Source organism: Rousettus aegyptiacus, unplaced genomic scaffold (assembly GCF_014176215.1).
Source record: "Rousettus aegyptiacus isolate mRouAeg1 unplaced genomic scaffold, mRouAeg1.p scaffold_m13_p_2, whole genome shotgun sequence".
In the NCBI taxonomy this organism is placed as follows: domain Eukaryota; kingdom Metazoa; phylum Chordata; class Mammalia; order Chiroptera; family Pteropodidae; genus Rousettus; species Rousettus aegyptiacus.
In genome coordinates, this window is record NW_023416295.1 from 76,388,482 (window position 1) to 76,416,038 (window position 27,557).

Here is a 27,557-nt window from a genome sequence, read left to right on the forward strand (position 1 = left end):
AAATAGTAGCCGGTATTGTTCTCAAATGCCAACTTCTGATCACCATGAAAGGCTTCAGCACACTAGCTCCCAGCCCACATGTGATACGCAATACAAGCTTGTGACTCATTCACACCTAGTTGCCAATCCTAAGAAACTGGAAGGGAATTTAAAAATCATCTAGAGAGAGAAAGAGAGAGAGAGACGCAGGCCCCAGGCTCCAGAAAGTCTAAGTGACCTGTCCAGGACCACAAACGCTGTTGGTTGTAGGGCAACAAATTTGTCCTGGTGTTAACACTAAGTCTCCTTATGTTTTACAATCTAAATAAGATAAATCAGAGCCTGCTGATGTTGTCCTTGGAAAATACAGGTGTCACTGCTCTAGGAATCTCTCTGAAGAACCTGAAAGTCTAGACCATTCAGCCGAGCCTCCTTCCCAGCCCCCAGTAACCGCTTCATCATTTTGCTGGAAAGTATAAGAAACATAAAGAAATGAATCAGATGAATAACTTTAGGTTGGCTGCTTCTTTCTGTCCTTGGGCCGCAAAGTCTCCTTCCTACTCTAGCGAGGTTATTACCCATGATCAAGGGACATGGCATCTAGTGTGTTCTGAATTCTCCACGCAGAGATACGCCTCAGAAGGCAGCTTCTTAGCTATGCAAGAAGTCAGCCTTTGTGGCGTTCTCTCGTTCTCTCGGAAGCCTGCTTTGGAATTATTCAACAGGGTCAGAGCTGAACCCGAGTGTCTTGCATGGCTGGAGAGAAAATCTGGTATGGTAGAAAGACACGAGGATTAGTCCCAGTTTCGAATCTCAGCACTGACATGACTTGGCCCTGTGTCCCTTTTGGAAAGTTACAGAAATGGAAATCTAGTTTCCTCATCTGTAAAACATCCACCTGGTAGAGATTTAATCTGCAAAGGGCCTAGCCCAGTGCCTGGCCCTTGATGAGAGTGAAGTAGTAGTCTCGTGACTCCTCTAAGGAGCCCCAGTCGGGTGGGAGGACTCACCATTGCTTGATTTTAGAACTTAAGATCAGCCTTCTCTGACCTAGTTTTATCCTGAAGCAGATAGTTGTTTTCTTAGCGCTATTCAGTTCCCCTTCCCAAAAGATGTAAGCAAATCTGTCCGAAACACAGACAAGCATCAGCGAAATGTCACCACAACTGATGCAAAGGATTTTTCTACCTTGTCCATCAGTTTTGATGAGGAAGCCAAGCAGCTCTCAGTCACAAAACCCAATCCCCAGTCCCAGTAAAAGATCGCCACTTCAAAGAATGTCCTCAGTCAGCATCTATAAGTCTGAAATCCATCCCCCTGAATTCGTTATAACCCAGCATTATATTCCATCTCTCAGAGCAAAACTACACTTTATGATTCACTGCATGGAGCCATTCCCTAGTAGATGCTGTATTTTAGAATTACGACGAAAACAAGACCAAAAAACAACAATAAAACAAGCCCAATAAAACAAGCCTGTACCCTTATGTTTTACAATCTAAATAAGATAAATCAAAGCAAGATTTACACATGTCTGGGAAACAATTCACACTGACATAATTGTAAATCAACTGTATCTTAAGATTCAAGAAGAATAAACGTCTGCACTGTTCTTCTAGCATAAAACCGACCATGGGAGTTCTGACTTTTTACAAAAGAAAGTGATGACCTTAGGTCACTAGATAGAATTACATTGATCAAATCTATCTTTGGCAAGCTCTGTGGGAATATAATCTACTTTATAATAAACTAGTAGCTATTAACATTTTACATTTACACATAACAAACACCACCATCACTCCCAGAGTCAAGAATGTCCATGCCATTCCCAAATTAAAACATGTCCCAGTGATGACAAGAAACAACCCAGCTGTTCACGAAACAAGCCATGCTACATTCTACCCTGGCAAGAGAATGGGCATTAAAAAGCATTACTCAGGTATGCAGTTTACTTATCAGCAATGTAGCATCATCGATCTCCTGGTTTTGATATTGACCTAGAGTGTGTAAGATGATACCACTGGGGGAAGCTGTGTTGTGGGCCTTTCTGTACTCTTCTCTCAGCCTCCTGGGAAATAACTATTTCAAAACAAAGAGTTATTTTTTAAAATTACTTAAAAAGAGGTTTTTCATGGTAAGGTAGCCCCAAACCCTTCCCCCGTGCCCCCGTTTTACTTATGCATGCAGGATGGGACCCATACCTCAATACTCAGAAAAGGGTCAACAGATTCTGAAAAAACTCTCCTGCTCAATGGGAACCACCACCCCAAACAATGTAAATCACTGGAGACTTTTAAGAGTGGAGAGACTGCCATATTTGCTCTTTGCTATTGTGTAGAGGAATTGAAGAGGACATGACCGGAGACCAGTGAGGCAGTTCATGCAACTCCGAGTGAGCCATGAGTCACATAAAGGCCTCTGCAGGGTGCCAGCAGTCATGGTAGGTAGAGAGCAAGAACCAGAAACATCTAAGAGATCTCATCAGCCAACAATGGCGTAGACTAACTGGAAGTAATGGTGGAGAAGGAATCTCACATGACTGCTAGACTTTTAGCTTGGGTGGCCAAGGAAATGTGCGTCCTCCACCAAGACAGGAAAATGGAGAAGCTGGTCTGTGAGGGAGGATGAAGAAGGTTACCTAAAGGTTATACAGGGCAACAGTGTTATTGTAGCACATATTGCCGACAGAACGGTTTTCTTCCTCTACTGGGAAAATATCCTTTTCCTTATCTGATGGGGCATAGAGTGCAGGGAGATGGACAACTTTCTCGCAGGTTGATAAGGGGTGGCCATTGCTCATCCACACCACCCACATGATCCTTGTCGGATCAGATCATTCTCATGCGCAGCCACACACCCAGTCATTTGACCCTATACCTACTCTTCGAAAAGGTCCACCCAACTGAGATGTGTCCCACAGGAGAGAGTGCCCGGATTCCAGCGTTCCTATAAAAGCAAATGCCACAGGAAATCTGACTTAATTTTTTTGGTCAACAAATGTTCTCACGTTTTTCTTACTTGTAGAAGTACAGGTTATTCGAGAATAGGAAGAGGGCCCCTGCACAAATATTTCCTGGGCAGACTGTCACAGCTCCTCAGGTTTCACTTAGAAAGGCATTTGCTTGAGGTAGAGCATTAAAACTCCAGGAACCCCTTCAACAAAATAAACATTTCTAAACTACCAAGAATAATAAAAGCTGGAAGAGACCGCAAAAACAGTTTACCTTCTATCACTTTCTCTATACCTAAAAGAATCCCTTCTATCGCTGAGCATCAGAAATTTGTCTCTTCACATCATCTTCCAACCTCCACCCCAATCTCCATCCACTAAAAGACTGTTTTCAAATGAAACACTGACTTGTCAGGCCCTAAACACATAAGATCCCTCCCTTCTTCAAATCCCAGAGCCCTCTCTTTTTTGACTTACATTAAATGTCTGTACCCTAGTTATTTTTGTATATATCTCTTTCCCTTGATATTAAGTTATATGACAAGTACTATTTCTTGACTGCTTGCTATGCACCAGCTAGGTGTTTCATGGGAATCTTAACTAATACTCAGTTAATACTGTATCCATTTTACAGATGAGGAACCCAAAATAGAGATACCAGGAAAGTGCAGAGACCCCTTACTACTCTGTACTAACCTAACCCAGGCTGCCCTTACTGCCAAGCCCTAGTTTATGCCACATTATGTACATGATATGAGGTTTTTATCACCACAGCAACTAACCCAGACGTTTTCCCACAAAAGATACTCACAATAATTATTTTTTGCTGAAACTGCATTCACATCTCCCAGCCCCTCCCCCACTGGGGCGACCTTCCGCCTGCACTCCCCTTAAGTCAATTCTACTAACTAGGTCCCAGTGTTCCCCATAGGATCTGATTCTTGCCCAGTACTGGCGCTGTCATCACCCTTAATCTGGACTCCCTACTTCCAACACTATTTTCTATCATCTGCATCATTATCGTATCATGACCACTGCGTGTCAAGTACAGCTTTAAGGCATCACAGATGTGAGCATGGCTGATCTTCACAACAGTTAATAAGGTAGACTATTATCCACATCTCACATGTGAGGAAATTGAGATGAAGTGTGTTTAGGTGGCTGCTCTGGCCGTTCTGTTACTAAGTGTTTGACCTGCGGTATGAACAGAGCTAAGTTTTCTGGAGGCCACAACAATCTTTGGCTCTTATTCAGCCTTCCTCCCCACTATACCCCAGTTAAACTCACCACGGCTTCATTTACCACTGGAACTGCCATGAAGCCAGGTCTTCTCCATTTTGGGCTGGTATAATTGTTTTGAACCTGTGTGCAAGACTTTGTATTTATTCCTAATACAGCTTATACTATTACTTTTGGTTCACTGTTCTATCCCATTTGGTTTTTCTCTGAATTGCTTCTGTCAATTGAAACTCTAGAAATTATTTTGGCTCTGTACCATTTGTCAATTAGTTAATTTACCAATTTACAGATTCCTTCAGCAGCCACTATCACAAGATCCTAAGAGAAAAAGATGTAAAATAAGACCTTAAAATACTTTAGTGATAGAAAAACAGGAGAAATAAAGGTTCAGATAAAGCATCGGTTTCTCTAAACTGCTTCTCATGTGGGTGGGGGTGGGGAGGAATACCCATTAAAAAATAATGCAGCTGTTCATTTCATTTTGCAATAATCTTCCTTAAGGAAACGGTGTTCCAAATTAAAAAGTAATGTATGAGAGGACATCGAAAAAGAGCCCATGAAGACCTTCTGACATGTGAACGGTGGCTCTGTACATTCACGCACTGGTAGCATTTAGTACCCACCACTGAGGAATGTGCTTTATTTGATGTTTATTTGCCTAGGTTAGGTTTTTTGGTAACAGCTTTATTAACCTATAATACACACCACACACTTCACCCATTGAAAGCATACAATTCAACAGTTTTTAGTATATTCACAGAGTTGCACAACTATTACAACAATCCATTTTAGAACATTTCCATCTCCCCCAAAAGAAACCCGTACCCTTTAGTTATCACCTCCTAATCCTCCATCCTCAATCCCAGCACAAGGCTGATTCCTATTTCTATAGCTGTACCTACTTTCAATGTTTCATATAAAGTCGTGTAATATGTGATTTTTTGTGACCAGCTTCTTTCACTTAGCACAATGTTTTCAAGGTTCATTCTTGTAGCATGAATCGGTACTTCATTCTGTTTATGGCCAAATAAAATTCCACTATATGGATAGATCAAATTTTACCTATTCATCAACTGATGACTTATGAATAAAGCTGCTATATAAACATTCACATCCAATTTTTTGTGTAGACATTTTTTTCATTTCTATTTATACCTAGGAGTGGAATTCTTGGGTCACACAATTCTATATTTAACATTTTGCTAAACTCCACGTTTAACATTTTGAAGAACTGTTAAAATGGTTTCTACAGTGGCTGTACCACTCTGCACTCCAACCAGCAGTGTATGAAGGTTCTAATTTTTCCACATCTCGCCAACACTAGTTATTATCTGTCTTTTCTATTATAGTCATCCTAGTGAGTATAAAGTGGTTTCTTACTGTGATTTTGATTTGCGTTTCCCTGATGACTAACGACTGTGAGAATCTTTTCATGTGTTTATTGGCTTATCTGTGTTTCTTTTGGGGGAATTACCTGTTCAGATTATTTGCCCTTATTCCAAAAAATTGGTTATCTTTATTATTGAGTTGTAAGAGTTTTTAATATATTCTAAATATAAATTCCTTATCAGACATATAACTTGTAAATATTTTTCCAATTCTGTTGGTATGAGTCTTCTATCTTCAAAACACTTTTATTTGCTCTTTACAAATAAAATGATTTTATTTCTCTATTTCTGCCCAGCTATAAAGTATTAAAAATGCTTTTAAATCATTTTTTTCCTAGCAATTCATATCATACCTTATTCTATAGTATTTTAAAATCTAAGTGGACCTATCTCTTGAGCTCCTTAATGCATCATACTGTTATATTTTAAAGATAAAACCATGACTCTTACAAATATAAAATGAACAGAAAGCAAAAATTTTATTTAGCTCATTAATTAAAGAGGGAACCAGAAGGATATTACAGATTCAAAAGTACAAAGAACAAACACATATGTAGGCAATCGGGAATGCTGAAATAAATGTAACATATTAAAATACTGGTTTCTTGAGAGGGATCAATAGTACCTCAACTGGATAAAATTAATTTGCATTTCTATGAACAAGAATCATTTCCACTACTATCATTTTTCTATAACTAGCCAAAATGTAAAACAATTCAAAGAAAATGAAAGGCACAGATAACCCAGGAGGGTGCACTTGATACTAAGTTATCTCTTCTGCCTATTTCAGTCTTTCACAATTTTTCTTGACAATACTTAAAGGTCTTATATCAATCAGAATCCAATCAAAAAATGGAAATCACATGGTAATTTGAACAGAAGCTTAATATAAACAATTATTAACCACAACTAGAGACTGGCATAACAGGTGATTGATTAGTAAGAAGTAATACAAAGAACTCCAAACATATAGGAAGACCAGCTGTGAGGAGCAGCAGCTACTCTTGGGATAGAGACAGAACACCTAAGGAAAAGGTACCCACCCCAAGGCAGAGATCCTGATTGTGCTGGAGAAGGCACAGAAGCCACTGTGGTGCCAATTGGCCAGATTTGCTGAAAATGTGTCCCCTAAGCCTGGGAACTCCAACCTCAGGTACTGGTCCATGGCCTGTTAGGAACTGGGCCACACAGCAGGAGGTGAGTGGCAGGCCAGCCAGGGAAGCTTCACCTGTGTTTGTAGCCACTCCCCAACGCTGGCATCACTGCCTCAGCTCCACCTCAGACCATAAGGCATTAGATTCTCATAGGAACATTGGTCCCTGGTTCCAAAAAGGTTGGGGACCACTGCTCTAAGGTGCCAGGGAAAGCGGTCCACAGGGAGGTATCTCACTGGAGGCACTCTACTACAAAATCACCCAAAGGGGTGCCAGAGGACACTGCTGGCCATTGATGCTCTTGACTACAAGATCCCACAGGAGCAGGACACTGGAGAAGACGCATGCTCTGGAAGAGCCCTCCCAGAGAACACACAGAATGGGGAAATAAAATCCTTTCCTCCCTGAGTGCCTCTCTACCGCCCTCTGCTGACAAAGCTTGAAATTGTGCCAACTGCAAAGAGGGGCCCAGATCCAGTTTCACAGAGCAGGCAAAAGGGACAAATTTGGAGTTAACAGGCCATAAATCATTAATGGCACATTTAGTACAGTCAAGTACATTTGGGAAATTCCAGATATATATCTGGGGGAAGACACTTGTGTAGTATTCTCTGACTGGAAGACTTTAGGCAACTTTCACCAAAAGCGAAACAAAAATTTTAACTGGGGCTTTTCTTACTCCGTAATTTGCATTGGGGCAACCCTAAGTGTTTATACATCTATAAATGCCAAGAATTCTTCTCAACTTTCCTGTGAATTCTCACCTTTCCCATCTAAGGAACACCCTTCTTATCTTCCATTTCACTCTTGTTCTTTTCCTGCCCTCCTAAAACACATGCATGCACCCCTCACAAATACATCATGTTGTAAGAACAGGCAATACTGCTGGGAAAGATCTTACACTAATTCTGTGCTGTTTAAACTACTCCTACCACATAAGTCCTTCCAATTTTATGCTAATATTCTCACTTGGAAATCACCACCCTAAGCCCGGTATTTTATGGATCCAATTCTTCCCTGCTTTGAGCCGTTAAATCAGACTGTTTTGTCTCTCTGACAGATGACAGGTGAGTGAAAAGCTCGAAATCTGGGCCCTAGTCCAGGTAAAAGAAATGTGAAGCATTCCCACCTGTCATGCTCCACAGCCATTGGCAAGATAACCTGTTAGCACCAGCCACTGCCACTCCAAAGCACAGGGGGCTGAAGAAAATGATAGTTAAATAGGATCCTAGAGGAAACCAACACCTTGTCTCCTTGAGGAAGCCTTACCGGCCACGTTCACTCCCAGTAACCATACAATACCATTCAACGGTTTATGTAGATAAGAGTGCAGCTGTTCCAGATGACAACCTATAAAAAAGCCATACTAACAAAGAGGTTGGTGCCAATGTCTTTTGAGAGGTACCATTTTGTTTGTTAGTTTGTTTTTGGCAAAATTCATAAATCAGAATTTAAGTGCTCATAAATGCTAACCTGTATAGAGAATGAATATAAAAGTGCAAGTCCTGCCAAGAATAGCTAGTCTCTAAAACTCAATATTTTAGGTTTTCATTTTTCTGTTCAAGTGGAAGCAGCAATCAGAATAGAGTAGTAAACCAAACAAACAAAACACTATACCCAGAGCTCAATCCAGTATGGCCTTTTTAAGTTGTTTTATTTCACAGACAAGTGGCCATTCCAAGGTCAAGTTTATCACTGTTGTGGCCCACAACTCACAAGGAGGAGTGAGTAGACATGTCCTGGAATACAGACCCCAGAAATGTGTCCTGTAGGTAAGGAGATGGGTGGAGGATCACAGCTCTGCTTTGTGGTGAAGAGGTAGGCCAAAGAGGGAAAAACATCACAATTATATTTGTTGATGAGGATACACCCTTATTATCTGAAGCTATACCAGAAATTGGGTCAGGACGTTTTTAATTGGTTACCAATATTTAAAAAACAGGGAGACCTCGCATAAAAATCTGAGTGTCTGGTATCTCCTGAAGGAAAAAAAAAAAAATAGGACTATCTGGTTAACACTGAACCCTGTCCTGTGAGGGGACTTTGGCAGGAATGGAGTAGTGGAGCATGGCCCCTTGAGCATGGAACTTTTGTAGGCTGCTCTATGTATCTGTGTTAGCTACCTGCTTATTAGCATTTTAGTTTGGTCATATACTAAAAGACTGTAAGCTTCAATGAAGTCTTATCTGTTATCTTTATTCATAGCATATTTCAATACAGTGCCTAACACACAGTTCCCAGCAACTGCACCTGCTAGATGCTAGGTGCTCAATTAAAAAAAAAAAAAACTGCATGAACTCTACTAGACCCTCTATATACACCATCTCACTTCATTCTTAATTATCCTTTTGAAATATTTTCTCCCCACTTTATACATGAGGTTCAAAGAATCAGCTAACCATGCTTGTAAAGCTTGCCCAGCTAAGTGATTAGAGAATATGATCTCAAATTTATTTGACGCCAAGCAAAGGAGGATGAAAACGTCAGGGTATAGAAAAGGGCTTCTAGTTAAAAAATAAATATAAAGAAGGCAATAGGCTGATTGCAGACACTCTCTGGTTTCCCATATAATTTTTGTTCCATACCTGTTAACAGAAAGTTACAAATATTACAGGGTCGTTGCTTCTTTATTCTGCAAAACTCTTAGAAATCTTTCATCAAGAGAGTCAAAATCCACTTCCTAAATTTTCAAATGGGGTTAATTCTGCTATGGGGATTAGTGACCATGCTTCAGCCAGGCAATTCTGAAAGAAAAGCAATAAATTTAAATATTACATGCCTTCAATCTGAGATCACAAAGACCAAAAGGCATAGCAGGAAGTCATTCCACTTAATGGGCAGCAGGGGTTCTCAGCCCCAGGGCAGAGCAGAACAAGCACTCCACAACAAACTTTCTCTCTCCTGCTACACACCAGCAGGCCACCCACCAGCAGGCCAGTAACTAAACGAATGAGCACTTAAACTACTTGCAAACACAAAGGTGCTGCTATACATTCACAGTGAGAAGAGGAATTAGGGCAGCTCCCTGAAGAGGTCAGAAGTCTGGTAAAGCTCTAAAAATGTCTTCATCATATTGGGTTGTCCACCTATCAATATATACCGATGTTAGCAACACCCCAGCAGTAGGGCAAAAAACTACCCACTCTTTTCTCTGGTCCCTGAAGCCATCACAAGGCACAGTAAGAGATGAATTACCCTTTTATATGTTCATCTCCCCAGACCAGACTTCTCAAAGAACCAGTGTCTTACTGATTGAATTTCCGGCCCCTTCTATGGTGATTGCATATGGTGAGCATAATGGTATCTTCCCATCCCCAGACCTCAAGCAGATAGTCAAGGATTATTTTTCCAATCTACACATTTGCCTGCGAATACAGAACGGTACTAAACCAATCACATATAAGCAGACAGACCTGCATCTAAATCACTTCGTATTAGAATGTGTCATAAAAATGATAGGAAATCAGAACAATCTAAAACACTGAGGAGCCGTGCCCATGACAATGCCTCTGAGAGATGTGGCCATTGTCCATGAAACAGGATGAGCCTAGAATTTGCTCCTCCAATGTTCCTGAGCCTGTGAATCACCTGGGAATTTAACTACATTGCAAATTCTGAGTCAGGGGGCCTTCAAGAATCTGCATTTCCAAACAGCTCCCAGATGTTGATGCTGCTGCCAGTTTGTTAACCCCACTTTGAGCAGTAAAGATCTAGGAGCTTCAGCAGGGACCCATAACCCCTTTGTGCTTTGCTGACTACAGCAGGCTCTAAGGAGCTGAGCTAACTCACCACAGAGGACAGAACTTGATGTGGTATGCTTTAGGTTGGAAATTCCTAAGGCAATGACTTTTTTCTTTTATTCCATTCAAGGTCTAACACTCTATCATCAGTCAACTCAAAGAGGTAAGAATTAGTACACGGGCTGGGGGAGCACTTAAAAACAAATCTCAAGTTCCTTTGTTACCACCCCTTGTTTAGATGCCATAGTTGTGTATACCTGGACTCGTGCACCTCCTGATAAGGGTTTTATCCTCACCTGAAACAGTGGAACAGATTTCTGTGTGCTCCTGCAGCCTCTATCCTTTTTCTTCCAGACTGCAGACTGTAATTTCAAATCTCTTTAGGCTTTCTAAATGGGCAGGGATTCCTAACACTTGGGGCTATACACTCTTTTAGGAATCTCATAAAGGCTATGAACACTCTTAACCCCAAAATACAGAGACACCAAAGGTTAACACATCAGGGGGTTCACCGACTATGTCTAAATCTTATGAAAGGAAATCTGCTTCCTGTCTTCGTGAGGACTTAAAGATACAGGTTAACTTACTCAGAGCACTTTATTTTTAAAATATGAATCCTTTCCAACAAATATTTTATACAATGTACCAAGTCCCTGCCTCTGAAAACTTAACACAAATCATGAACTGCCTGCAAACAGTCGCATGTCTTATTATAGAGTGAGATGACGAAAGAATAAATCTGAAAATTTCAAGGCAAAGTCACAACCCTGGAAACAATAACCATGATTGGCACTGCTCCAACCCACATTTTCTTAAAAGCATGCAAGAAATCCTGGGACTAGTACTGGTTACCCACTGAAAGACAGCAGGACAGAGGGGTGGAAGCAAGGAGAGGAAAACTAATTAAAAAGCAAATGGGGAAAAATTAGCTTGGAAAGGGCTCACTGAACTGCTGACAGAATAGAGTGCTGAGGTGAAAAACCAATGCAAAAGAGATTTGGCAGAATCCAAGAAGAATAAGATCAGAATGAGAAATGAGGCCACGGCCAACTCCCAGTTACAAGTCAGAGAGAGAAGGAGTCAGGGTGACATTTGTGGAGACGAAGAAAAGAAAAAGTTCCCTGGACAAAAGGGGACTTTCTCTTCCCTGGAGCAAAGGCACTGGACTGAAGGAGAGGACTGAGAAGAAAAGCGGGCAGATCCCTGCTTCGTAACACAAAATACAGCATCTTCCTTTATCTCTCTCTCTCTCTCTCTGTCCCTCTCTCCCTCTCAGGACTACAGAGAATCTAACCAATGCAATCTGATGCCCTCTTCAGAAAAAGAGGAGACCAATGGGAGATGGGGAACAATGCTCTGCCTAAGCCATCACAAATCAGCTTGTGATTACAAATAAAAGCCTACCCGGTGTGCGGAGAGCACCTGCTGGCACTTGCACAAGCACTTCCCCGTCCTGCTCCTTTCCATTAATGCCGGAAACGACAAGGCAGAGACACCATCCTATGTTCCTTTCATCTGAGCCATTTATTGTAGAGACAGGTTATTTCACTTCTGGGGGCAGGGGTTGCAGTACATTGGAAAGAGACAATATGAATGAATGAATGAATGAATGAATGAATGAATGAGCCCGAGCACCTCACTTTGAAACCTGAGCAGCATTTGGAAAGTAAGTTTCTTGAAATGAGAGGCCAGTGGAGAACTAGGATTTTATGGATAAGCATAAAGATGTACAGCAGCGCCCATTTCAGCCTGCAATTTCGCACAGCGTATAATGTCCCGTTTGCTGCTCGAAGGCTCCTGAACGTCTCTGCAGGCCTTCTTTCCCCCGACCCAGGTACCCATGCTGCGCTTCTGTGGCCATTACAGAAAGACAACTGAGCTAGCGACAGCCGGAGATGGTGACATTACTAAATTAATAATGGTACTAAGGGAGCATCCAATATTAGCGCTTACATGTGACAGGCTCTATTTAAAGCCCTTTCCTTTTACAAACTCATTTGTTCCTCTCAATAACCATAGGGAGGAAGGTATTATCTCCACTTTACAAAGTCAGAGAAAAGTAACTCACTTGCCCAAGGTCACACCTCTAATTGTAAGCAGGGGCAGGATTTGAACCCAGTACTCTTAAGTTGCCCATACATTCCCACACTCAAGCCTTCCAACTTTACTGCACTGTTTGTGATTCAGTAGCTTTTTCAGGGTGCCCTCAGGCCAAAGGGAGTAACTACTACAAGCTCCATTTACTAAGTACAACAGATCTTTGAACAACACAGGTTTGAACCGCAAGAGTCTGCTTACACAAGGATTTTTTAGAATATAGTAAAAGCATTTTCTCTTCCTTGTGATCTTAATAATATCCTTTTTCCTAGCAGACTGTATTGTGAGAATACAGTGTATAATATAATATATACGTGATAATCGACTGTTTATGTTATCAGTAAGGCTTCCAGTCAACAGTAGCTAATAAGTAGTTAGGTTTTGGGGGAGTCAAAAGTTATACACATATTTCTGACTATATAAGGAAATTGGCATCCCTATCCCCCACATTGTTCAAGGGTCAACTGTAGTTAGGTCCAAACAAGTTAATAGCAGTAGTTAAGTGGTATCTGGCAGACGTAGCTGTGTGTTTTGTTTTTGTTTTGCTTTTTAAAAATTTTATAATATCCTCTGACCCCCTCGTGACTATCCTGTGGCACCCCAGGGCACCTCAACACAGTCTGGAATCCACAGAACATTCCCGTCTTCCTCTTCCTGATGAGGCAAAGGCATCAGGGTGCAACAATCACAGTCTGTTCCTCAAAGTGCATGAGTCACTTGAATGTGAAAGAAAAAAAAAACCTGCTAACAACTCCCTTTTGGCCATTAATGATGTCTGAGATGCTGAACCCTCACAGGCTTTTCTACCCAGCCCAAGTACACTTTTTCCGACCCCATTCCCACCCTTAAATTAAATCAAGCACTCAGGAACAAACTACTGAGGTCCTTTTGCCCCCTCGGGCACTTCACCTGCTGCACACCCTCTCTTCTCACCCTGCTCTCTAGTCATTGCCTGCTCCCAGTTCCTGGGTGACATAATTCCTCTTCTGAGAAAGCCGCCCCAACCCAAAAGCTTGGTTCATCCTTACTCTGGGTTTACAGCCCACTTTGTACACAAACTTCTTTGGGCTCCATTCCAGTTCCCTCATTCTTGGCCGCCTTCCTGTCCATCTCCTCCACCCCTTTGGTTATGAACTTCTGTAGGGCGAGGCTGGTATCTTATTCATCGTGTTGGCTTCCTCAGAGACTATGCACAGTAAAAGTCCAGTCTTTCCTGAGTTTTAATTAATACAGAGTGCAAGAAGAGAATAAAGGATAGTTCAAGGGGGCACAAGAAGGATTACACAATGAATGAACAAAAGAATGAGTGAGATAGATTGGCTGCATCGATGGCCCCAATTAACGGTCTCCTGTCTCCATGCCCCATGCAATGAGATTCTGCAGCAACTCCCACCAAGAACCTCTATCCTTACTCTTTGGATCCCAACTAGTCTCACACCTTGCTCTGGCTGATAAAATGCAGATGTCACAGTGGGCCAGTTCTGAACCTGGACCTCAAAAAGCATTCATTGCATACTTCGGCTTAGGACCACATAAATAACCTGGGCTAGCCTGCTGCAAGAGCACAGACTTATGTGTGGAAGTTAAGGAACAGAAAGGACAAACTAATCAAAAACAGACTCACAAAAACAGCAGACAATCTGGTGATGACGGCCAGAGGGGAGGCGAGTTGGGAAGCTGGGAAGAAGGGGTGAAGGGTTGAACAAGTACCAATTAGTAGTTGATTGATGGTCCCGGGGATGGGGAGCATGGCAGAGGGAATGCAGTTGGTGGTTATGTAATGGCTGTGTGTAGAGCCAGGGAGAAGATAGAGTAATCAGGGGGATAGTTTAATAAATTATACAAATGTCTAACCAATGTACTATATACTTGAAACTAGATAAAATTTTAACAAAAAAGAAGGCAGACCTTGAGGAAAGGAGCCCAGCTATCATTGTCAGAGACCAGACTCAGCCTGCCAACGCCCAAACACATAAGAAAGCCCAGCAGGCTGAACCCCAGGTTGCATAAGTGAACACATGTGAGAACCGAAGAACCACCCAACTGACCTGCGGTCCCTTAAATGCCAAAAAAAAAAAAAAAACTTACTGTTTCAAGCCACTAAATGTTGAGGTAGCTTGTCATGCAGTGACAATTGCAAACTGACGATGAATGAACAGTCTGTTTGTGGCAGTGATGTCCACAGAAGGCAGAGGCTGTGAGTTTTCTTCTGCACCACAGAGCCACAGTTCCTCATGCACAGTGTGGCAACATGTTAGAAGGCACATCATGATCTGCTGTAAGGTATCTGAACAAAGTACTTCTGAATTTTACAATGGATTTTTTTGCAGTCGGTGTTGACTCACAATCACCACCATCTGTGCATTTTGATAATGAGCTTCCTTTGAGGAGGAAAGGAAGTGGAAAAGTAAGACCAAGAACTCATTTCCTATTATACATCCTGGTAACCAATAATAATAGTAACAGGAAGCATTTATTGATATTGATCTTATCTACTCTCTATGGCAGGGGTCCCCAACACCCGGACCACACACTGGTAGTGGTCCAGGGCCTGTTAGGAACAGTGCTGCACAGCAGCTAAGATGTGGGTGAGCAAGCTAAGCTTCATCTGGATTTGCAGCCGCTCTCCAGCGCTAGCATCACCGCCTCAGCTCCACCTCAGATCACCTGGCATCAGATTCTCACAGAAGTGCAAGCTCTATTGTAAACTGAGCATATGAGAGATCGCAAATGACAGTGGCCTTAAACGTATGTTTGAGACAACTTCAAATCTCCATATGTTCTAGATTAAAGTCAAAGAGGAATATCCTGAGATTGCCACATAAGCAGTGAAGAGCCTGCTTCCATTTTCAACACCCTATCTTTGTGAAGTAGAGTTTTCTGCAGGGACAGCAACCAAAACAAGATTACAGAGTAGACTGGACATAAGCAACACACTTCGGGCGTCACTGTCTCCCATCACTCCCAGATGGGGCCATCTAGTTACAGGAAAACAAGCTTAGAGCTCCCACTGATTCTGCATTACGGTGAGTTGTATAATTACTTCATTATACATTACATTGTAATAATAATAGAAACAAAGTACAAAATAAATGTTATGCACTGGAATCATCTCGAAATTATCCCTTCCCCACACCCCCAACCGTGGTGCATGGAAAAATTGTCTTTCACGAAACCAATCCCTGGTGCCAAAAAGGTTGGGGGCTGCTGCTCAATGGACATCGCCTGCCTGTAAGCCAGCTCTCAATGACTCTAAATGGCAATTTCTGGAAATGATGTCAAATCCTTTGGGGAAAGGGCAAGGCTTAAAACATTTTCCAAAATTATAACCCATTTTTTCCCCTAAATTCTTCATGTTTTCCCCCTTCAGTCGAAGAAACACTTAGTTTTGTGCTCAGCACTGAGGATACAAAAGACATGGCTTCTGCTCTCAGGGAACTCAGTCTGGTGCAGCTAAAAGGCCCTCTTCTCAGCAAGCAGCTAGATAAGAGCCCAGCCTTATTCTTTCTGACTATAAAAGTCAGAAGTCCACAGCAGGTATTGAGCCCCAGGGGCTTGCCTTCCAAAAGGAAAAAAAAAAGTCCTAGTAACCAAACCTGCTTTGTTTGGCACAGTGGTATTGTAGGAAGGCCCTAAATGCAACCATATTTCTTAAATACTTCAACTAATGTCCTTGCTGAGGGTAACTGCTCGATTGGTGGCCGAAGCATGTCTTTCTATGATATATTTCCTCTTGAGGGTGGCTTTCGTTTTAGTTTTCAGCTACCAACATCTACCTTTCCTTACACTCTCCCAGGTAACTAGTCTAAAAATTATCAAGCCCTGCAAGACTGTTTCACATATACAAAATGAAGAATCAAATGAGATTGAATGAGATAAAAGTCCAGACCCGCACTCTTATCAGTGCTCAAAAAGACTTCTTTCCTTCCTTTCAGCTACAAAAACACACTTGCTATACTACACAACACACACATGCATAAGCACACACTCTCCTTCAGGCCACTCTCATCTCCTTCTGCCCAATATAATGGCACATCTGTAATAACAGTAATAGCATAAAGTCCTGAAAGTCATATTCCCGAAACATAGACATACATTCAACTTTTATCCAACACAATAATCGAGAATGGGCCCCTGAGGACCCTACCAACCTCTGGAGACTTTTCCTAAAAGGGATACCAACAACCTACCTTACACAATCCAAAGGGTGGCTAATGAGAAAAAAAGCCATTGGAGTCCTAGGAAACAGCATCTTGTCATCCTAATAAAGTTGGTTCTTTGCAAAGCCCATAGTGGCTTCATTTTCTGGCAACAGCAACCCTATGCTAAGCAAGACTCCCATCACTAAAGACTAGGGCTCCAATCTATTCAGCTGGTCCTCACCTGTGGACCACAGGAATCGCACCTCAGGCTCTAGAGACCTCACCCCACCTCATCTCCCTCATTCACTGAGCACCTGACATGGGCCCTCAAAGAGCAGAAATGGCAAAAGTAGTAGCATAAACAATGATGCCAAATCTTTCTTCATTAATCACCTTCCCATGCTGGGTGTGAACTCTCAGGAAAATAGCTGGAGAATGAATCATATCGCCAGTTTCCACTTACATAAGAACTGGGTCTCTCTCACATGCTTCACACACCAGCACTATTTCCTAGTCGAGCTTAAATTTTCCTTCAGGATCTTCAGAGTAAATTTTTCAGATCATGAAATTGCCTCAACCCAGAGAAAAACCTGGACTCCATCCTAAGAAGTAACACTATGGTTGTGCTTTTGGCTGTCAAGTGGTTCTGAGCTACTTCTTCATTTTTCTTCTTTGCAATCCCTCTATCCCGGCAGGGTACTTACTGGACTGCCGGAGGGGAATATCCCACTCCAAACCTGAGAATCATTTTGGTCTCACAGGACCCTCCATGTGAACAAGCTTCAGACTTATCCATCTTTCACCTGCCGACTCCCCTATATAGAAATATAAATGTCCAGGTTTGCTGCTAATAAATTCAGCTAGACCAAATTAAGCTGGCTTGATTTGGACCTTGTTCTTATTTCTGCTGATCTCACTGCAAAAACCAAACATATGGCAAGAGCAGAATGTTATTTAGTGCAACACAGCAACTCCATAAGCTCCTCTCTTGCAGAACAGCTGAAAGATGAGGGAGTCTGTTAGAACACGTCAGTCTCTTTGAAAACTTAAAATAATAATGCCTTTCTAAGGTCACTATCTGAAAACAGTGAAGATTACGAAGTCTATGATAAGCACATAACCAAGTATTTCAGAATCAAATATAAAGAGTGAGAAATCACAACAAATACCATTACATGCCCACCAGAATGGCTAAGGTAAAAAGAATGGGAAAGACTAAGTATACTGAGAATGTGAGGGAGAGAAGCTCTCCCACACTGGTAAAAGCATACATTGCTATAACTTAGGAAAAGTGGCAGTATCTCAAAGCTGAACATACATAGCCCCTAGGACTCAAATTCCACTTGAGTATAAACTCAACTGTAATGTGGACCCATGTTCATCAAGAGCCATATCCTAGAACATTTCCAAACACACTATTCATAAAAGCCAAAGACTGAAAACTCAAATGCCCATCTATGGTAGAACAGACCAATAAAAGGTGGCACATTCACACAGTGGAATACTCTGCAGCAGGGATCCCCAACCCCAAGACCCCAGAAAGTACCGATCAGTGGCCTGTTAGGAACCAGCCACACAGAAGGTGAGTGGGGTCAAGTGAGCAAAGCTTCATCTGGATTTGCAGCTGCTCCCCCACACTAACACCACCGCCTCAGCTCCACCTCAGATCATCGGGTATTAGATTCTCACAGGAGCACCAGTTCCTGCTGCCAAAAAGGTTGGGAACCCCTGCTCTACAGCAATGAGAATGAATAGTGTACAACTAAACACACACAATGTGGATGAATTTCACAAGCACAATATTAGCCAAAAGAAGCGAAACACAAACTAGTACATACTGCATGAGTTCATTTATAGTGTATACAAAAACAGAACAATCTGTGCTGTTAAAGATCAGGACAGTGGCTGCAGGTAGCGTGGGGGACGGGGGCGGGGGCAGTGCAGGTGGCGGGGGCAGTGCAAGAAGCTACCAGAAGGGAGGATGGAGGGGTTTCTAATGTGCTTGGCAATGTTCTGTTTATTTGGGTTGTCAAGTGACTATGTGCACTTTGTGAAAATTCATTAAGCTGTATATTTGTCAAATGTGTACTTGTCTGCATGTATATTATTACATGTCAATAAAAATTTTAAATATAAAATCAAGGGTCCTGGTTTCCTTGTTAAGCCACAGCTTGCGTCAGTAACTATCAAAACGTTGTTGGGATGTAAGATGGATCTAAGGTTCCTGATGATGACTACTTTTGAAAAGGTTGCCAGTTAGCTTAGGCACTAGGGGTTGTATGCCTGGGGAACATTCTTTCGCCCATTGCCTAACCTCACTAAAAAGATTTAACAAACTGTTGGCTCAGGTTTCCTCAAAACTCTTAATTCTTAAAGATTCTAAGCTCGCTCTCCTCCTTTATTTCCTTCATTCTTGGCCTTCATGATATGGATCAGAATCATAGGCAGAAGTCAGCAGGATTAGGTTTAGGGCCCAAATGGGACCTGAGAGAACATCTGACTCTGACCCTCTTCATTTTAAAGTGTAAGATCTTAATGTAGAGATGCCTAAGTCTCACTACCTGGATGTTTTAATGTCTTCGAAGTCAGCCCAATAGCTGGTTAGACAGAATGGTACTTTGCCACCTTTCCACCTATTTATTCACATGCAATTTTTTGCCCAATAGCTTAATTTGCTGCCAGCCTGTCACTTGGTTGCTTTTCTTTCCTCTAGAAAATGAGGTAAGGGGGTATGCGAAGTGATACATTTACCCAAGTAAGTGACTCTGGAACTCTGGAGCAACTCCGGAAATAAAATGCAAATATTCAAAAGACCTGTCCACACAGGGCTCTTCCAATGAGCAAAATAGTATGTCAATGTCAAGAAGAAGGTAAGTCCAACATTGCGCATGCATGGACTTCAGCAAATCACCCTTCTCCGCCAAGCAGAGCTCAGCATTCAGGCTGGTTCATTTACCACCATGACTCGAGACACACGCAAGTCTCAAGATCTCATCGACATTTCCTCACTCCCTGGAAATTACAGTTTGATATATCACAAATGAATAAAAGGAGTATTCCTGGAGTAGACAATGTAGCAGAGAGGAACAGACCACAAGCATTGAGGAAACCCATCTTGCCATGATTTTCCATGTAAAACTAGGTCCTTAATTTTTGAGGATGTTGGAGAGGCTCCAAATTTCCAGAGAACTCTGATCTTACATTCTCTCATAGCTGGGGAAGAAGAGACCCAGGAATTCGGTTAATCATTTTAAGTAGTTTTTATGTTGTAAAAGGAAGTCAGTCCCATACACAGCCCTTCTGACTCCAGCAAAGACCAGAGAGAAAGAGGAGGATAAGTGACTGCTGCTGGCAGCACAGGGTAGCAGGACAGGTCTTGGTCTCTCCATGAGCATGGTCTCCTTAACGCTGATGGCAGAGACCACCTGGAGAAGATAACACTGAGCACAACGATGGGGTCTTTCCCTAATTATTCTCTCTATTATCTCTTTTGTTTTCCTCAGAGGCTGAGAGTAAAAGATTTATTAAAACAAAGAATATGGTATAAAAACTTATTAAAAAAAAAAAAAAAAAGCCCAGCCAAGAAAGGCCAAATACAGTTATGTTTATTAAATTCTTGCTTCCCTTGGATATTGAGCTTCATGGCTCTGGTGAAGGCCCTGTTTCCTTAGACAGTTCATATAAAAGTAATGGAAGTTCTTCTTTAGCTTCTATCACAAATAAGATATGGATGAAGGTTTTTGGTATACATGACTGTATATGTCTATGTCATTTATATTACAAATACTAAAGCAAATCCACCCTTTGCTTGCTGGGAATAAAGACAAGCAAGATAGGAATACTGTAAATAGAATAACTAAATAGCTAACCAGCCACCTTCTTAGCTGCTTAAGACAACAGAAGTCTGGCTGATGACTTGATCACCAAAGACTATCTCCCTTGGGCACAGAGTCTCTGGGAATGTTGGCATGATCTAATTTTTCTGAATGTAGTACATTTATACTGTAAACATAATATACAGACACACTATTTTTGTTCTAATAGTTAAGTATTTTAACATGCATATGCACACCAAATCCATAAGTTTGTATATATTGTTAATCAGGATATGATCAAATTAAAATAAATGAATTGACTTAGAAAAAACTGCGAAGACAAGTATGTTATATAACATGTATACAGTAAAAACTATGTGTGAAGTTTGGAAAATACTGGTGTGCTTTAAAAAAAAGAAAAGAAAAGAAAAAAGTCCTGCCAAGATTCAGAAGCTCTGGTTCTAAAAGCTGACTTACTGCGGTGTGTCCTTGGAGATCCTTCACCTATCTTCCCCTGTCAGGCCTCGCTGGAATGATACCAACAAAGCTGATAAGGTTAGGACAGTATGCCGAATGTGAAACCTTTTGGAAATATAAGGGCTTTCCGCCTTCGAATAAGGTGTGGCCACCATACAGCTGAGACTCGTGAACTTTTATTGAGTTTTGACACACAAACCAACAAGGAAAGAGAAAATGGGAACCCCTCTCCTTAAAGCTTCCCTGAGTACTAGAAAGTCATTTTGTCGAGCCTTCAGGCTCCGACCTCCAGAGGTCTGCCTGGGAGTAGGCAGGAGGCAGCAGACGACAGAGTACAAGCAACATACATCGTGCAGCCTGGTGTCTGATCTCAATGACAACCACGAACAAGGTTCCCAGGAAGGCAGGACTTACCAAGGTCATGATTCATTACTAGGCTCTTAAAATCATGTTTGAACACAGCTGATGCAAATGATCTATATCTCTGGTAAGCAATTGTATCATCATGGGGTTTGCCATGTGCCTTAAAGAAAAAAGCTTGATTTGGAGGCTAAAACATGGAAGTCTGGGTGGCCCACTCAGTGAGAAGGTAACAATGTCACGATAACCTCAGATGGGCAAGTTCAATTTCTCAGAGAGACCTATTTCTTCACCTGATATGATATTCTTTAAAAAACAGCCCCTGTGGTAGGCAGAATAAAAGCCTCTAAAAACGTCCCTGTTCTAATCACCAAAATATGTTGCCTTACATGGCAAAAGGGAATTAAAGTTGCACAGGGAATTAGGTGGCTAATCAGATGACTTTAAGGTAATAGTAGATTATTTGGGTGGATCCAACATAATTACCAGGGTCCTTACATATGGACAAGGGAGACACATGAGTCAATGTCTAAAAGTGTCAGGACAAATTGGCTTTGAAGATGGTAGGGGCCCATGAGGTAAGGAAAGTGGGCAGCTTCCAGAGGATAGAAAAGGCAAACTAACATTCCCCACTAGAGCCTCCAGAAAATAAACACAGCCCTGGCAACACTTGATTTTAGCCTAGTGAGGCTCTGCATTAATTTTTTTATTGTTGCTATAACAAATTACCGCAAACCCAGTGGCTTAAAACAATGGAAATTTATTCTCTCACAGTTCTATAGTTCAGCAGGGTTATGCTCCCACCAAAGGGCATAGGGGACAATTCTTTCCCTGCTTTTCCTGCTTATGGTTGCTATAAGCATTCCTTAGCTGGTGACTCCATCACTCCAATCTCTGCCTCCATTGTCACACTGCCTTTTGTCTCTGCGTATTCTTCCTCTGCTTCTCTTAAAAAGACATTTGTGATTTAGGGTCCATCTTGACAATCCAGGATAGTCTCCCCATCTCAAGATGCTTGCTTCATTTACTCGCATCTGCAAAGTCTCTTTTTCCATATATGGTAACATTTACAGCATCTGGGAGTTAAAGCCTGAAATCTTTGGAGGGCATCGTTAAACCCACTACAGACTCACTTCAGACTTCTGACTTCCAGAACTATAACATAATAAATTTGTCTTGTTTTAAGACGTGAAGTGTGGTAATTTGTTACACCAGCAATAAGAAACTAATACACCATGTCCCAGCCTGGGTGAGAGGAAGGAGCTGGCTCATCTAAATTATTTATATCAGCACCCTGGGGATCCTTTGTATCTAAAAATGATATCCCTCTTCCTCCAGGAGATGTGAAAGAATGCCAAGATTCAGTAAGTGGCCATTAGAAGTTTCAGAAATCACTTATCTCCTTCCTCTTACCTATTACAAGTTTCTAAAATAAACTTTATGGTAATTTGTAAAAAACAAAGCTTAGGGGAAAAAATGAACTGACATTCGTTTCAGACAATTCCTCTTAATAATGAGTACACTCCATCCACAAATGTCAAAGGCTTTGCTCACAAAGCCAATAATCTCTAACACAAACATAAGACAATGTTAAGACCCTAAAAGGCCATATCGCTCAATTAGGAACAGCCTCCTCAGGTGGCTTTCTTAGCATTCAAGAGGCAGAATATCACACTTTTAAGAACCTCTTAATCACTATTCTTTTTCAGGGCATGTCATATAGTTGGTTTTCTGTCATCTCTTTGGGGATTTCTATTAATAGAACTGCTCTTTTTGCTGACGTGACTTCAGGACACCACAAAAATTCCCTGAAGGACTTCTCTCCCAGAAGTCACCACCATGGGACACCCCTAAAGCTGTGTCCTTGGCCCTCTTCTCTCTGTAATCTCTTAGTGACTACACCCTGGCCCATGATTTCAAAACCATACATCCAGCCTTGCACCCTTACGTGAGCGAGCACCAGATCCAAAAATCCCAGTGCTGACACAGGAATGTTTAGGAAGTATTCCCCTTAGCCAGCCCAAAACAGAGCTGCTGATTTCAGAGACACACATCAGCTTAGTAACGGGCATCGTCATCCACACTGTACACAAGCAAAACCTACAGCCTTCACTAGCACATTCTCTTCCTGCCCTCCTACCTTTCTCATTCAATCAGTAATTCTATCAGCTCTGCCTCCAATACTTACCCCAAATCTAGCAATTTTTCACCTTCTTCAGTACTTCCACCCCAATCCAAGCTACTCTTACCTTCCTGTCTCCTCACCCTCACCTCCAATCAACCTTCACCCTCCACAGGGCAGTTAGTCACCTCTCTAAAGGAGAAATCAGGTGTCATTCCCATGTGTAAACTATCCAGGGGCTTCCAGCTATAGTCAAACTCCACACTTCACCATGAACTAAATGACCTGGCTACTGCCTGGGCCTCAGCCTCTACTCTTTCTCTTCCTTATTTACTTATGTAAACTCTGAGAAGTAATACACTGGCCATTAAGGACTCTTTGGGGTTAACTGGCTCCAAATTCTTAAAAGAGTGTAGCAGCCATTACTGACAGATGCCTCTCATGCGCACTGCCTATCAAGGAAAAAGCCCCAGACTAAGCTGCTAACTGCACTATGTTCCTGCCATCTGAGCCTACCCTTATAAAGGAGTTCCTGGAATCTTATTTCTACCAATGGGCTGAGACCTGCTCTGTTCAATCAGAACTACACAGCTATATTCTTATTTGCACCTATACTAACCAATTGGAACATGTAAAGCAGACCAGTCAGGACAGTGCAATTTGGATTCCTCATTTGCTTAAAAATAAACAAATTGAGAACCTGGGTGGGAACTTTCTCTAGAAAAGATGGAGCATACTTTGCATTTCCTTGGTTTGCAAACTGTTCACCTGAATGAAGTTTCTCCTTTTTTCTGCACCCCACATTGAGGATTCCTGTTGGCATTAGATTGGTGGCAGCTAACTTTTGTTGACAGCGGCATGCACATGCGTTGGCCTTCTGTCCTCTCCTGTAATGTGCCTAGGCTTGTTCCCAATTCAGGGCCTTTGTACTTGCTGTCCCTTTTGCTGTGAATAATCTTCTTCCAGATCTATAAATGCTTGTCCTCTTCCTTCCATGAAGTCTTACCCTCAGCCCTCCCTGAGGCCCTACCCCAAATGTTTAAGTTGTCACCCAGCCCTAGTGAAAGCAACCCTTCAATCACATGCTTTAATACTACCCCACTCTTTTCCAGAACACTCAGGAATACCTGAAACACTCTTAATTGTTTGCTGATGTGGTGTGTGATTCCCTTCCAGGACTGCTCACTATGTATCCCCAGTGTCTGGCACACACCGGGAGCTAAGTAAATACTTGGTCACAAGCTGCTGACTGGCTTTACAATCCAGGGGCAATATCAAATTATCTTGACAGTCAGTCTTTTTGGTTTTAAAGAATAGTGATTTCCCAGGTTTCAACATGTGTACTAGAAAGGAGCCATACATTAAACCTGACAAGCTTGGGGGCAAGGCACATGGCAGGCCTTATAAACTAAGTGGCCGAAAGTAACCACACAGGATGGTCTGGATATAAAACTTCCTACCTAAGCAGGTCACAGTGAGTAGTCATACCCTAGGCCTGTAGCTTCCTTGACACCTGTTATCTTTATGCATCTAGTATAACCTTTGAAATGTCAGAGTAATTTTCTTTTCCAGACCTCTCAAAGGCACAAGTGCGGGCAGCACAGCACAAGGACACCAGACCCACCACACCTCAGACCCCCTCACTGTTATTTTGTTGCCTGTGAACTATCACTATGTACTGTAAATGTAAAGTATTAACTATCCTGTACCTATCAGTATAAAAGAAATGTTTTTCCATTTTGCTTTTTATCTAATCCTAGAGACTTCTCCCACTTTACTTTATCTAGCCCCCCTAATTTACCACCAATAGATTCGTGTAACCTTCCTTACATCTTCTCCTTTGATGTTAGGTAGTTAGGCAGACATGAGCGACAGGAGCAAAGGACCAGCTCTGTAACCATAGAAACCTCTCTTGAAGACCTTCCTTAAGGACCTCCCAGAAACACCTCCCCCTTTAGAGTTACATATTACCCCAAATTCTAGAACACAAAGGCCATAAAAGCTGCTGGCTAAACATGCCACAGATGCTTGCACAGAAAGTACTACTCCGACCTGTCTATAACCTCAGCCTCATTATATATATGTACCATCAATAATATCATGCCTATGCCTGGAAGTTCATGAATCTAATTATTACAGAGTGAATTCTGGGTAAGCGCATATGCAGTAGGCAAAAGGTATATGGCCAACTGTCAGTCAAGGTGACCTCACATGCAGATCTAGGACCTCCCATTACAGCCCAAATATAAGTAGACCTTCCCACATCTGTGTTGTCACAGCCCTCTTTGCCGTAACCTGCTCCTCACATGGAGCATATTTTTGTTTCTACACAGCTAGTTGAGGCGTGACCTGTTTCTCCCTCAAAACATACCTTTAATAAATCGTATCTCTCATAACTCTCTACGCTGGCATTATCTCTGTGTCAGCAAAAAGAACCGGGAATCGCAAGTTGCCAGAGAAGCACCAGAGTTCAAATTGCCTCTTTAGGTAACAATAATATGTAAAGTGAGCTGCAAAACTAACTTTCTCCAGAGCATTTTCTCAGTCTGTTGAGATTTTGCTTCCAAGCACGTCCTTGAAATTTTGGCTCAAACTCTTGTAAAACTTTTTTATAGGCTGGGTGCTCTTCCACCAACAAATAGAAAAGCTTACAAGATCTCCATCCTGGGGTCCTGCATATCGTTCTCATTCCCTCTCCTGGCTTCTTTGCTCTCTGTATGGCCCATTCTCTCCTTTCTACCAGCTAGCCAGCTCCCTAACCTTCCATTAGCATTATTTCTACTCCTTCACAGAGCTCTAGCTAGCCAAGGCTGTCACTTAACCCCAGGCCATCACGCCACTTGCTAACAATCAATTTATCTCTTAATTGGCCTAGGAAGAAGGGGACATAGCATAAAACAAGAGAGCTCAGGTGAAAATTAGAATCTCTAATCCTCCCAACAATAGAAAGAACAAATGCATCTCCATTCTCCTTTAAAAGATGAGCACGTGATCACGAGATCCTCCCAAAAGGGTGGGAGGGGTGTCAAACCCAACAGATGGTGGGAATCCTGGAGACAATTGAAATGAGTGTTGGCATGAATAAAAACATACATTAGGAGGGAGAAGAATCTCAATGTAAACAACATGATTAAGAAAAATTATGCGGTGAAAAGAGAAGTCTGATCCTTTAAGCGCCTGTACCAAGGCTGGATCTTAAATGGGATGCTCCCTCTTGGCCCAAGTGCAACTACTCCAACTTATGCCAGGTAGTAAACATGTCTGAGGGGTTTTGTTCATATCAGGCCAAATATCCACAACATACCTGCAAAATAACTACCCTCTCATTTTTCAGGTGAAGAAATGTATGTTCAGAAAGGCACGTGACCGACTTATCCACGAAGCATGGCACACAGTGTCTAGAGCCCGTGAAACTTTTAGGGGCCATAAAAATGCTTTCATTCTTTTAAAATCAGACGGGAAAATGAATATACCCCACCCTGGATGCAGTCATAAAATATAATTTTTAATATTTTTTTAATGGAGGAAGGGGTCTACTAAACCCAAAGTGCCTTGGATCCTCAAGAGTCATAAAGTGGGTCTTAAGAGGTGCAATGACTTGCCCAAGGTCACAAGCAGCCAAGAGCTGACAGATTAAGATTCCAGATCAGCCCCTACCCTTTTCCAGACCCCTCGGCTTCTCACACGGTCATGCCTCATAAAACCCAGGGTATCTCTTTACGTGAAATCCATGGTGGTAAATTAGTGGGGCAAGATAAAGAGTTTCAGAATGGATCCATCACCTGACCCTTTTGAAAGTGCATTTTTTAAATGCAAGAATCAGGAAGCTAGAAATGTTCTCTATAGGACTCACCAAAAATCTGATCGTTGCTCCTGTGACTGATCCTCAGCTCACTTGGAAGACTAACTATTCTTAGCAAACATTAAAAGAAACATTAAAACATTAATAGGAAGCAGGTTCTGGGTTCTTCCTATTCCTAGAACACCCCTTAAAGAGCATTCAAGGTGAATAAAGACTGAATTTCAAATAGTATATCTCAAAGGTGGTGGAGGGTTACCCGCGGAACTACATTGGAAAGACCCAGGATGCTCAT

At 41.9% G+C, this 27,557-nt stretch overlaps 1 protein-coding gene across 12 annotated transcripts in view; it reads right to left on the reverse strand.

Annotated features, from left to right (window-relative positions):
- MGAT5 (alpha-1,6-mannosylglycoprotein 6-beta-N-acetylglucosaminyltransferase) overlaps positions 1-27,557 on the reverse strand; it is a 321,573-nt gene that overhangs the window by 219,892 nt on the left and 74,124 nt on the right. Inside the window, exon 2 of one of the 12 annotated variants that reach the window (XM_016164005.2) lies at positions 2,861-2,925. The exons of 10 other annotated variants lie outside the window; for them this stretch is intronic. The gene's annotated coding sequence lies outside the window, so the exon portion shown is untranslated. Of the gene's footprint in view, positions 1-2,860; positions 2,926-27,557 lie in introns of those variants that run through there. One more of the 12 variants, XM_016164000.2, reaches the window with a different exon arrangement.